This window comes from Triturus cristatus, chromosome 11 (assembly GCF_964204655.1).
Source record: "Triturus cristatus chromosome 11, aTriCri1.1, whole genome shotgun sequence".
NCBI classification, from domain to species: domain Eukaryota; kingdom Metazoa; phylum Chordata; class Amphibia; order Caudata; family Salamandridae; genus Triturus; species Triturus cristatus.
The window spans coordinates 710,554,562-710,568,585 of record NC_140594.1 but is presented as its reverse complement, the minus strand read 5'-3'; the positions used below and the strand labels follow the sequence as shown (position 1 = coordinate 710,568,585).

Sequence of the window (14,024 nt, the reverse complement as noted above, 5' to 3'; positions counted from 1 at the left end):
TTGCAGTTGCTGCAGTTAAACAACTCGGAGTTCAGTTTTGGGATCGAGCAGGCAGTCTGCAGCAAGGCAAGCTACCACCTGTCCCTGGCATCTTTTTTTAAATCGTGGAGTATGACTTCCTGAGGGAAGCGTGACAGTATATTAGGCTGTCTCACGGTATGGGGGGTGAATGACGGGTGCTGGCTCACTCATACCTCTCATGCATCTGCAGGCAGGCAAACGTTGCCTCTGACACTTGGCGATGGATCACTTGGCTCACACATCGATGAAGAACACAGATAGCTGCGAGAACAGTGTGAATTATAGAAGCATTGATCAGCAACACTTTGATCGCACCTTGCGGCCCTGGATTCCTCCCTAGGCTAAGCCTGTCTGAGGGTCGGATGAACGTCAATCGCCCTGAGGCTGTCCCAGGGCACAGTTGGGGCTGTTGCAGGGGGCTCTGCTTCCTTTGTCCTCCTAAGGTCACTTCCCCTGATCGCCCATACTAGGGCCACCCACCCTAGTCACACTGCAGAGGTATGGCACCTGTGTACCTGGCCTTCCCTGCTTTGGCGATGAGGGTGTCTGGTCTGCCCAGAACTGAAAAACCCAAGGTACCTGGCTGTGTGCTACATGTGGCTATCTGTGGTGTCCCATGGATGCCTGAGAACACCATCTTGAGCGCCCACTTGTGCGACTGGGGCTGGGGCGGTCTCCTTCCTGCCCTTGGGTGCTGATTTCCATGCTGGCCCCCATGGGCTTTGTTCTTTGATCTGGAAAAAGGTGTGCTGCTGTGACCCCCCTGTGGAAAGAAAGTCCCACCCATTCTGGCACCCACGGAATTGGTCCGGGGCTCCCATGCTTCAGCATCTGACTACGACATCAGATGTGACGACCCACTGAATTTAAGCATATTATCAAGTGGAGGAAAATAAATTAACCAGGATTCCCTCAGTGATGGCTAGTGAACAGAGAAGAGCCCAGTGTGGAATCTCCACGCTGTAGGAAATATGGTGTAAAGAAGACTAACTCCACGGTGTTGCTTAGGGGGTCCAAGTCCTTGTGATAGAGGCTCACCCTTCAGACGGTGTCAGGCTGGTAGCAGCCCCTGACGTGCTGCCATCAGGTCTTCTTGGAGCCACGTTGCTTGGGAAAGCAGACCAAAGTGGGTGGTACGCTACATCTAACACTAAACACAGGCAAAGACCAATAGCCAACAAGTACATTACGCAAAAGTTGAAAAGAACTTTGAAAAGAGAGTTCAAGATGGTGTGAAATCATCCAGAGGTAAACAGGTGGGGTCCATGCAGTCCACCTAGAGGATTTAACAAGGCAGGAAGGCCAGTCACTCCTGAAAGCAGATGCCCTCCGGGAGACCATCACCAGGGCAGACCTGGACCCTGCAGGGTGCATTTCTATCATGGTGGTGCACTATGACTGGCTCTGGGTCTGCAGGGAAGGCTTCATGTTGGCAGGTGGCTCTCTGCTTCGCTGGAGAGTATTATGGTCCCCAAGCAGCAACTTCACTCTGTCTGCGGTGACAAGGAAGATTGACCGCCTCCAGGTCCTCCCCCAGCAATTGCCCTAGCTGCTCTTGGGGTGCGCTAGGATGGGAAAGGGTGATGGGGCCCCAGCTCCAGGAGCGACCGTTGACTGGGATGGGCTATGCTGAGTGCTCCCTATCCACAATGAGCCGCCGGGCAGGGAGACCCAAGCAGGGTGCCAGGGGTCTGTGGCGATGTTGGTTAACCACCTGATGCATCTTGAAGCAAGGACTTAGGAGTCTAACATGGGCTTGAGTCGGAGGGCCAATCGAAACCCTGTGGCACAATGAAGGTGAGGGCAGGCACACCACAGGCCCGTCTCGCCTGCTCTGTCAGGGAGGTGCGGAATGAGCATGTGTGATAGGACCTAAAAGATGGTGAACTATGCCTGGGCAGGGCAAAGTCAGGAACACAACTTTTGCCTGCATTTTCACAGCAGCTTCATAGCTACAAGGAGGGTCAAAGCTTTCGGATATGGTTAAAATGGCATTGGGACTACTGCCGTTGCATGGGACGTGACTTTTGCCCACATTTGACAGTATTTCTACAGCTGGGGCGGGACTTCATCCCCCAACAGTCTCATAGCTATGAGGAGGGGCAAAGCTTCTGGATGTGCTTTAAAGTGCATTGGGGCTCCTGCAGCACGGAACGCTACTTTTGCCAGCATTTGCCTGCATTTCCACAACTTGGGGGGGACTTCATCCCCCAGCAGCCCATAGCTGCGAGGAGGGGCAAAGCTTCAGGACACGCTTAAAAGTGCACTAGGACTCCCACAGCACATTACGCGGCTGGGTGAAGTCTGGGCAAAGAGCGGGCCTGTCTACGCCCGACTGAGGCTCGGCTGAGCCTACCCTCTTGGTTCTCCAAGGAGAGTCCCTTCTCCCGAGCCATGAGTTAACTGTTGTACACATGTTTATACTTCCTCTATCTCACCAAATTTCTATGTTTATGTTTGCATCTTGCCTTTTGAGCCTATGTTTTTCTCGCCAATAATGGTGAAAGGAATATTGTGAATCCTAAACCCATCTTGAACCCAAGCAGCACTGCTATTGACAATTTTCTAGCAAGAGCAATGGGGTTAATCACTAAGGAAATTGATCTGGCTGGGTGACGCCTCTCTCTGGATCTTCTTGGTCCGTCTAACCTCCCCTACTATTAACCCTAATTCAACCCTTGTTGTACAGGGGGAACCCGCGGTCGAATTGGATACAGAGTGTACACCACCTCCTGGTGGGCACGTTGCGCCAGCTCAGCCATTGCCCCGCCATTGTAGCCCAGCAGCCAAATGTAAGAGAAAGTTGAAGCATGTCATTCCTGGCCTGGAAGATCCTGTATTTAGTGTTACCCCTTGTCCTGGCATATCTCTGGATGATAGACTTCCAGGTCTCCCAGGCGATCCAGATTGGGTCCCTTTGTTTTCACAAATTGCTGCTTTCCTTAATAAATGCCTCCTGCCACTGATCGAAAAGCTTGGGAAAATAGAACCAGAGGTCTCTAGCTTCTGTCAAATGTACCCCAAGCTTACACCCTTTAAGGTATGTGGCACTGTTGCAGGGTCTGCAGGTGGTTCTTCTGGTGGCAGGGCCTCCCTTCCTGTGGCTGTGACAGATGTAGATGGGCCAGATGTTGTAGCCCCACAGGAAGGGGTAGATGGTGCTGGGAAAGCCTTGCACATATGGGTGTAAATGTCCTGCAGCACCCCAGTCAGGTAGCTCATACTCCATCTGATATTTGAGAGGCCTCTGAAACTGCTTCATTTCCCGGAGCTCGGTGAGTATGTGGCCCATCATTTCTTGGGACTTATGGTAGACTCCTAAAACTTGGTTAATGGTGGTCTGCCTGAGAGTGACCCCAGTGGCCTTACTATGCTGGCCCACATTATCCCTTCCATGAATCCTAACCCCACTACCCTGTGCCCTTGGTCCAGTGTGCCCCATATGACTGATTCCTGGGTGAGCTGAAGATGGTGGCGGTGTAGTCTCAACATTACCCAGGACTGGGGGGGGGGCACATGATTGGTGTCACAGTGGTAGGAACACAGGAAGTGGAGTCTTCGGTTAGCTGAGATGTTACAGCTGGGGTGGGAGTTGTCAGTGTGGGCACAGTGAATCTCACTGGAGCCATCTGCCCATGCTGACCAAATGGACCAGGCTTCTCATCATCATCCAGATTACTGGGAGTGTTTTCCTCACTGACGGCTTCATCCTGACCTGGAGTGGAGGTCTCTTCAGTGGCTGATTCCTGGCCATGTGCTTTCCCAGTTGGACCTTATGAGAAACTGAGAACATTTGTATTAGAAAAAGTGTGTTTTGTACATTCAAATCATGTGAGACAAACAATGTAGATACCTAGAGGATAAAATAGGTAGAGATTATTGTGATGATAGCTTTAGGTGGTTTTGCACATATTACGCTAACATTTAGCAATTTCACATAGAACCACTTCAAATTGACCGGTAATAGGATGCCCTGATATATTCATTAAGTGAGTAGGAAGTATGCAAACACAAAGAGATGATGGACAGAGAGCTGACACTTTTCAGACACTCACCCCATCTGAGTTGAATCCATCATCGTTCTTTAGCTCACTTCCCTACCCCAGTTCAGACCCAGCCATTTGCAAATCAGTCTTGACCCTGTTCCTCATGGGAATAGTCCAGTCCAAACTGCCAAGTCAGGTCTTCCCTGAACTGGAAACAAGCATCCTGGGACCGGTTTCTGGGTAACAGCCTTCATCAGCCAGGCTAGCTTGAATCCAGTGGCAAAGTGAGCAAGGAACCCGCATCTGGGCATACCCTGCCAACTTAGGGCGAACAAAGCAAACACAAAGAGATGATGGATGGAGTGCTGAAACTTTTCAGACACTCACCCCCAGTCAAAGATCTGGGTTGAATCCATCATCGTTCTTTAGCTCACTTTGCCACCCCAGTTCAGACATAGCCATGTGCAAATCAGTCTTGATCCTTTTCCTCATGGGAACAGTCCAGCCCGAACTGCCAACTAAACCTAACATCTCTCAACCATTCAGCCCAACTCATTGGAGAGGTGAAATGTCAAATTGACAATTCAAGGCCTACACTTCAAAACAGACATTTCCTCAGCTTGGATTGATGTTTGATATTAGTCATCATGTGAACAGAGCAGAGTCAATTTTTGCAAGTAACACTTCTATTGAGCATAGTAATGCACATACCTTACAATTTTTGGGTCAACACAGGTTGATTAGTGAAACTCATCACATTAATTCAATTGGTTGAGAAGAACAAGAAAACATTCAGAAAACAACACAAACCATCAAACCATTTTCAGAAGAGAGCATTTAATAGGAATTGATCACTACATGGCACTTTACCATATTTTGAAATCAGTTAGGCAAGAGAGAATGAGCAATATGCCATAGCAAAATTATTTTGCCAAAACAGAAACAGGGCATCATGGTAGTTGTAGTCATTTCAAAAACAACTTCCCAACACTTGCAAAAGGGTTAGTGGAACATACTGGTGAACAATATGCAATGGGAATGGGACAGACACAATATGACACCTATATGGGTAATGGGTTTTTGGTGTTGTAATACTCACAGGCACCATGCCATTATGTGACATGTAATGGAGATAGACACCTGTAATCTTATGTCCAACATAATACATTCAAACAATCTAAATGAGCTGACACAGATAGTCGGAGGTTTCAAAGTTATGAAAATATGTGCAGAACACATTAGCAACAGTTAACTTCAAAGCAAACAGGACATTGAGGTTTAGTGAGAGTTTGTAAAGTGTAATTTACCAGACTCCCCTCCAGCGGGTATTTCTGTCAAGCCATTAGGATGTAGAATCTGCAAGACCTTCTCCTTCCAGGGCATGAGTTGCATGAGGGGCCTGGGAGAACCAGACCACCAGTTCTCTGGGCCTTCAGGTGACTCTTGGAGGCCTTGGAATGCACCCTACCCCGTAGGTCCTTCTACCTCTTTCTAATTTCCTCCTGTGTGTGCAGTTTGTTAGCTACAGCATTCACTCTGTCTACTATTCTGGCCCACATCTGCCTTTTCTGAGAGAGGGGTGTATTTTGAACTTGGGCTCCAAACAATTGTGGCTCTAGTGTTATGATTTCATCCACCAAGACTGATAATTCTCCCTCATAAAAACAGGAATGTTTGTGGCCTGGCAACGTGCAAATAAATTTGGTTTGATAAAAAAACACACAAGGTAAAAAATGAAAGAAGATAAAGGGACAAGAAACAACGAAAGGAACAAAATAACCACACTTAACTCTCAAAATCTCTGGTAGAAAATGTTGTAGTGCAGTGGAATGGCAAAGGATTATGGGCTGAAATGGAGTGTGTTTTATAGTGTGGTATGCAGGTGTTTTCATTTTGCCAATGGACATCAGGTGTGTTCTACTAATATCTATTCAATGGCCACAGTGATGGTGCACTGTTGAGCGCATACCATGACGGACTTCTCCATCAGGGAACCGCTGCTAGGAGACTACCAGCACAATTGTGAAATCTAAATAGACTTGGCAGTAACACGTCCGCTTGACGGCGACAGAGTACTATTCGCCAGCACTGGAGTCCGCCGCGTCAGCAGCGGTGTGCTGTGACCACGGCGGGAAACACTTTGCTGACGTGGACGACAAGTCAGCCTGCATAGATCTAAATACGGCAGGCGAAAGGCCATAGTCTTGACGGAGTATTTGGGACCACCGCTGCGGCGGGACGGCAGTAAGATCGCTAAGATCTAAATCAGGCCCTATGAATAATGCTTTCTAGAGAAGAAGAATTTGTATTCACATTGGTACTTATAAAGGAGCAATCTAGTTAGGAGGTAAAGAAGAGCTGATGCATAGAGTGATGTTATTCTAGAACATGGGTACTAGTGTTTTAAGTGAAATGAAAATATGTGAATGCATTGAGGTGCTCTATAAAGGGTGTGACCTAAGAAGCATATCTTACAAGAGATACGAGAGGCTTGGACCATCTAAATAAAGTCTCAGCTTTAAACTTGTGAAACAGAATGCAGTGCTTGACAAATTCATAAATATAGTCTTCCTGGACAAAGAATAACCACAATCAACAGGCAACAAGATGTATTTACCAAATTGTTTGCCACAATTTTCCTACGATATGAGCAATAAAAACTAGACAAGGAAATTGAGAGAGTCTGGTGTACAAAGGGAATGACATGGTTAGTCAATTGGTGTGGTACCTCTAGGAAGCTGGCTCTGTATACACTATACCAAAATTAGGTATAGTGTGCACAGAATCCAGTGGAACCCCAAAGGTAGGCAGAGGTAAAAGTAGATAGCATCTTACTCTCTATTTGTGGTAGTGCAGGCGAGCAGTAAGGCTTTATCAGAGGGTAGTGTTAAGCATTTGTTGTACACACTCAGGCAAGAAATTATGTCACCCACTCAAAGACTGAACTCAGACCAATTTGTTTGTATCAAAAAAATTATTTCGTTATTTTATTTCGAGAACCAAGCCAAGCCTGGTGCAGGTAAGGGAAATAATGCTTTGCAAAATCTTATGCAGTGATTTACAGTTGAATGCAAGTTCAAATACAGTTAGTTTAATTACAGGTAAGTCAAGAGTTCAAAATTACTTTTCAGTTACTTCACAGATCACTGTGCACGTTACTTTCTAGGTTACTTTTTAAGTTACTTTTGCTAATCAATGTGACATGACTAGACTAGACATGACTAGATATTACACTGAGACATTTCCTAGACAAAAGGTAAGTAATTCACTTTTAATACATTTGCAGTTTTTCAATGTTTCATACAAACCAACTCCACACAGAATTTTCATGGAAAAGCAGTCAATTGAATGCTATGGAAGTTAATGAAGTTAGCGGTTTGCAGGTAAGTACTGGTTTGTGGGAGTTTGTATTCTGAGGTTAGAACCAGGGTTCCCCCAGGGTCAAGAATGCACTCTCAAAAGACCCTCAGCGGGACTAGGGCGCAGAATACTGAGGCCCAATGCCATCCAATAGGGGATGGGGGCCTCCAGTTGATGGCTGCCCACGAGCAGGCCACGTGGTTGTGGGAGCAAAGCTCCTGGACTTAAGCTCAGGATAAAGGGGGATCCAGTTTAGCGTACAAGGTGCACCCACAGTGGGACAGGGGCGGCCAGGTGCTAGGTGCTGTTTTGGGTCGGATGCCCAGTTGTTTTCAATGGGAGTTGCCGATTTTGGATTTTGGCTGCAGGCTCGGTCCAGGAAGACTTCTTGGAGGAACGAACAGCTGGGCAGGTAAGTTGGAGGGCTCAGGGATGTAGGTGCACCTTGGTGTCTCTTCTCCAGGGCGCAGGGCGGCTGGATGTAGAGGTGTCTCTTGAGGTCAGATTTCACCTTACCAGGCCACTCGCTGTTGGGGGGTCTTTGCGCAGAGGGCGCAGGTGACGTTGGGGAGTCCTGGGGTGGTCAACCCACAGTGGAGTAGGACTCTGGAGCACTGGGGGACCTTACTGGGACTGGTGAGCCACACAGATGATGCAGTTTTGGTTCCAGGCATCAAGTTTCTTTGTCTTCAGCAGGCTCAGAGTCTGTCTTGGGAGTTTCTTTTGAACAGAGATGCTGTTCACAGGAGATCCAGTCTCCTCTTCTGGGCGTCTTCTTTCATCCTTCTTCTTCTTAGGTTGTGGGAATCCGTCTTCTTGGTTCATGACTGCCCCCTAAATACTGTATTTAGGGGGCACTTTAAGGGTCTCGAGGTCTGTAGCCAATGGGCTACTGACTTTAGTGTGACTACACTCTTGGTGTGTTCACCCCACGTGGGGGAGTGGGCACAATCCCTAACCCTGATTGGAGAGTACCTGCCATCTGCAAGATGGCAGGCACTGAAGAGTGGGCTTCATCTCGCCCCCCCACCTGAGGGGTAGGGTTGACAGAGTTGGCCACACCTTCTAGGCTGTTCTAATTTTTCCTGCCTGTCTTCCTGCCGAAAAGGAGGGGAGTCAGGAAAGAGGCCTGCTCCTGATAGCAGGAGAGGCTGGGGGTGGTGTTACAAAGGCGGCTAAGCCTTTGTAGCTCCCCTGCCACAGATGGTTCTTCCTGACCTGGGGGAGGTGTGAACACCTTCGCCCAGGAAAAGCTTTGTTTCTGGGCTCAAGGAGTGAAGGCTCCCACCCCAGGGGTCCAGAAACCTGTCTCGTGGGGGCAGGCTGGTATTTACCAGTTAGGGTACCCACCTGAGGATAGTTGTTTTTCAGGGGGCATCTCTAAGATGCCCTCTGAGTGCATGGTATAATAAATCCCACACTGGCATCAGTGTGGGTTTACTATGCTAAGTTTGAAACCAAACTTCCCAGAATTCAGAAAAGCCATTAAGATGCCGTGGAGTTCGTACTGACAAACTCCCAGACCTTATACTCTTTATGGCTTTCCTGCACTTACAATGGCTAAGAATGGACTTAGGCACTGTAGGGGTACAGGGCTTATGCAACTGTACCCTCACCAGTGGTATAGTGCACCCAGCTAGAGAGGTGTCTTACTTATACCATAAGCAGTGGGTTGCAGGCATGGCACACAGGAATATGTGCCATGGCGACTCTTCATTTTTATTTGCACCAAAACACGCAGTCTGTAATGGCAGTGTGTGTGTGTTAAGGTATAGGACCTCCAAGGGTGGCACAATATGTGCTGCAGCCCTTAGAGGCCTTCCCTGGTCACAGTGCCCTTGGTACCCATGGTACCTTTTACAAGGGACTTACTTTTGGCCAGAAAGGTGCCAATTAAGGCAAAGGTACAGTTTTTGGAAAGAACACCGGCTCTGGGAACCTGACTGGCAGGGACCCAGGGCACATCAAGTCAAAGTGCATCAGAAATCTGGCACAAGCCCAGCTTCCTACAGTACCAGAATATCATTGTCAGAAAATTGTGCGACAAAAATATTGTGATTTCGATATACTTTAAAAAATATTACCCTGTAAAGTAACAAATAAGACAGTCTACACCAATGGGGTGGTTTTTATTCATTACTATATCATGAACACAGTATTAATGTCAGAAGTTAAGTTTCTCTATAATATACTTCTCTACAAGCTATTCAATTGGAACAAAGCAGCATCTTAGGCTCTTAGACAGCAATGGTAAATGAAAGAATCTACTATGTCACTGTGTCCCCGTTTTGGTGAAATTGCTTTAGAAAGAATTCCGATGCATAACAGGGAGGTGGGAATTATTTGTTTTCACTGGTCGGCAAAGAAGAAAGGTTGAGGGCCTAATAGGACCCTGGCTCAATATCCATTTTCTACTCTGCCAGAGTTCAGCTGGTAAGCAGTCCAGATACCTGCACAAAAGGTGTGTTATAAAGTGTGCTCATTCACCAGTGCCTTCATCCTCATGCTAATGCTATTACTTTATTGCCTCAGTAAACTGTTTAGTAAAATGCCAAGCTAAGGACAGAATTATTAATCTCTCAGTATTACTATTGTTCATGGTTATGGTTTCATTTCCTTCTGTAAAGTCTCCACCAAACCAGAGGGCTCTACCAAACCTATGAGGGCACCACTCCTGCCATTTCCTTACCTCAGTAAATCATTATGTGACAGAAACCTCTTCTCAGTCCTATGGCTAAGATATGGAACTCTCTCCCATCAATAAATCTGGGAGCACTAAAATGCTTGCTCTTCCAATGTATATAACTAATACATTATACCAAGAGCTAAAAAAACTAGTTATATTCTTGCACAAATGTGTAGATATTTGGACCATTGGTCTCCACCACATGCTTCTGCACAGGGACGCCACATATTTAGAGTAATATAATTAAAAATAAATAGTTTTAATTAGTAATGTGATTTCATTTATGAAAATATATATATATATATGTATAGTCTTTTAAAAAATATAAATACTCTAAACAATTATTAAAATTAAATTACATTGAAAACATTAACATTAACTTAAAAGTTAAAACATATATATAAAAGAATGAAATGTAATTTAAAAAACTAAAATTAATGTAAAAAATAAATATACATTTTAATAGGAACTAACTATATGACTATGGGCCTGATGAATCCTCGCAAAATTTTCAAAATAGGTGGGGCGCTTCGCTCCGCTCCTTCCCTGAAAGTCTCGGGGGGATTCGTCAAGCGGGGGCTGAGAAAAAGGGGGGGTCCCAAAACGCGTTTTCCCCATGCATTTTTCCATAGGACCTTTAGTCCAAGCTACAGCCCGAACGGCTGAACAGAATTACTTGAAATTTGGCAGAGAGGTAGTCCTCAGGTCAGGGATGTGCCTTTTGCAGGTCTGGTGTAAATCTGTTCAGTATTTCCTGAGAAAATAGCATTTAAAAGCATATATATATCTATAAGCGCGCACCGTGCGCGTACGGTAAAACTTACCGTACGCGCACGCTGCCGTGCGCGAGCGCGATTCTGATTGGTTGTTAGATCTTAGTAAACATTCGAATTGGTCGAAACCAGGAAGTGTCGGCCGCCATTTTGTCTCTCGCAGTCTGAGGGGGTGAAAAACAAAGGTGGAGAACGTGAAAAGGGTGCAGGGTGGACAGTTCCTGACCCCCTAGCCTTTGTCAGGGGGTCCCAGAAGGACCCCCAAGGGCCCAAATTTCCTTTAATTTTTTTGCGAAAAATCGCAGAGTACGCGTAGCGTGCGCGTACGGTAGAAACGGAAAAATTCCGCGAACTGCGTAACATGGGCGCCCACTGCACGCGCACGGTGCGCGTACGGTACGCGCACGGTGAAAAATCTTAAAAAAGAAATAAAAAATACATAACTTAGCATTTAACAAACCGTACAAATTCACTGAAAAAACCATAGGTTTCACACACGTTATAGTTAGGAATTAGCATTTAAAAAACCTTGCAAATTCACTTAAAAAAACCATAGGTTTCACACATGTTATAGTTAGCTGGACATTTCACTCATGAAAAACCATTGAAATTCCCCCGTTATAGTTAGTGCAGGCAACTATAACTCACGCGACCGCAATCCTCTGCTGATGACGTCAGATATTACATCACTGATGACATATGTGTCTTTCTGAAAAAAAAATATTTGTAATATATGTATAGCTAAAAATTAATGGAAGAAGACATGGGTAAATAAGTGTCTAAATACAGTGATGTAATATCTGACGTCATCAGCAGAGGATTGCGGTTGCGTGAGTTATAGTTGCCTGCACTAACTATAATGGGGGAATTTCAATGGTTTTTCACGAGTGAAATGTCCAGCTAACTATAAAATGTGTGAAACCTATGGTTTTTTAAGTGATATATGTATAACCTACTGGCAGTCGCCAGTAGGTAGTTATAGTTAGGACCTATTTTCCATAGGAAATCCGCAACATTCTATTTGGAATAACGTTGGCGCCGATTGACGAATCTTATATATATATATATAAAAATAGACAATTTAAAAAAAATACATACAATTATTAACATTCATGTTAAAAAAAATGGACAAACATGTGTTAACCATAGGTCACACTTAATTAAAAAATAAAATAAAATAAAGCAAGCATATAATTAAAATAAGAAAATATATATTTTTTTCTAAATAATATGGACATTGAAGAAAACAAAAAAAGGACAATTCAAAATAAAGAACAATAGCAAAAGTGTTGGACTTTAAAAGGGGTTCAATTTACTATTCTAACTGCAACTTAAGGATAAGTAGGGAAAGCGTTGGACTTTGAAGGAATTAGATACACCATTCTCATTCCTAATTCTGTTTGAAAAATATTTAGATAACTAAAAACACAGAAATATGAAAACATATGCGCATAAAGAAAATACATGCATTATAAATAAATAAAATAAATTACGACTTAAAAAATAAATAAATGTAATAATAAAAAATTATTCAACAGATATACAACAAAATTAATAACTTTTAACTAAATAGACTTTCTTGCCTATAACCCAAAAAGTCACGCAGATAAAAATATTATAAGTTATAAATAAAAAACATAATGACGTGTCAATATTTTTTTTTTAATAATGTTTTTTATTATATAGCAAAAAAACTGCAGGTACATTCCTTACAAAGGATACGACAGTTGTACACAGTCCATCAGTGAACATTACACACAGTGATAGAATAATTTCACCATCAACAGTAGTGTTACACCTCATCATCCGAGTCACGATCCAGTACAGGAGAGGTACATATATTCCCTCTATAGGCATTCCATTTGCCCCACACTCTTCCCCATTTCTTTGGGCACCCTCTGTGAATGTATGTAGCTTTCTGGGCTGTCATGACCATGTCCATATCCCTATGCCACTCGATAAAATTTGGGGCTTGTGCCGCCCCCCATTTCTGTGCTAAATTCCACTTAGCAATCATCATGCCCGTCATTGCCCACTGACGATCGGCATGGTTAAGATCTGTTGGCTCCTATATGTTCAATAGGCAACACCTAGGATCAAGCGGGACTTGTTTCTCGCTGACCTCTGTAATAGCATCCATCACTGCCTTCCAGTATATTGTAATCAGCGGGCACTCCCACAGAGTATGATAAAATGTACCTAGTTCGCCACATTGGCGCAGACAGTGCGGGTCAGTGGTTCTTCCTATCTTATGCAATGTCGCCCGTGTGTAATAGGTCCTATGTAGTATTTTTAGCTGTACCAACCACAGTCTAGAGGAGACTGTTACTCTCTAGGCGATGCAGTCGTTTCCTGCCAGTCAGTGTCATCCATAACCCCAATCTCTGTCTACCAGACCGCCTGGAGTCGTACGAGGGGGTCCGTTTGATTAATAATAATTTTCCTGTAGGTAAGAGAAGTTGCTTTCTTGCCTAAGTAGTCAGTTAACAGTCGGTCCTCTAAAGGGGATGATTCAGGGAGTATCTCTGCTGCCGGAAGGGCTGTGTCTATCGCATGTTTAATCTGCATATATCGAAACTGTTCACTAGGAGCCATTTCGTAGTGCTCCTGCAGGTGGGCAAAGCTCATTCCCAGGATGCCCAGTCTGCCTGTGTCCCACAGTGGAGTGTGTTGCGTTAGCCTGTCTGCCCATCCCAGGTGCCATGTTACCGCATGCCAAACATGAATCATGTGTGCCGTCGGTCCCATGAGGCCAGGCGCTTTCTGTTTGTTATAGAGTGCCCTATTAACCCCTCTGTCCCCAGAGCCACTCTGTCCAGGTGGTATGCAGGGTCAGTGTCGGGTGTGTGAATCCACTGATTGATAACTGTCAGTTGTGAGGCCCAACGACGGGTAGAGCAATCCCCCCATCATACCAGCTTCTAATCAATTTACACGCAGCCACTCTTGCTGGTTTGCTATTCCAAAGGAGAGTAGTAACCTTCGAGTTTATTGTTCTAAAGTACGAATCGGGAACTCGGCCGGGCGTGTTGCAGGGCATATAAGAATCTGGCTAAGGCCATAATTTTAAAAAGTGCTGCTCTGCCCAGTAGGGTGAGTGGCAACGCTCTCCAGTGCTTAATATCTCGCTTCAGCCTTTGCAACAGTGCTTGCAGATTAAGTGCTAGGAATTCGTCTGGGTCGGACGTTACATAGATC

General features: G+C 45.1%; 1 pseudogene; it reads left to right on the top strand.

The window, feature by feature from the left end:
* Positions 1-230: 230 nt before the first annotated feature.
* Positions 231-382, top strand: LOC146785355 (5.8S ribosomal RNA; annotated as a pseudogene).
* The last annotated feature ends 13,642 nt before the right edge of the window (positions 383-14,024 follow it).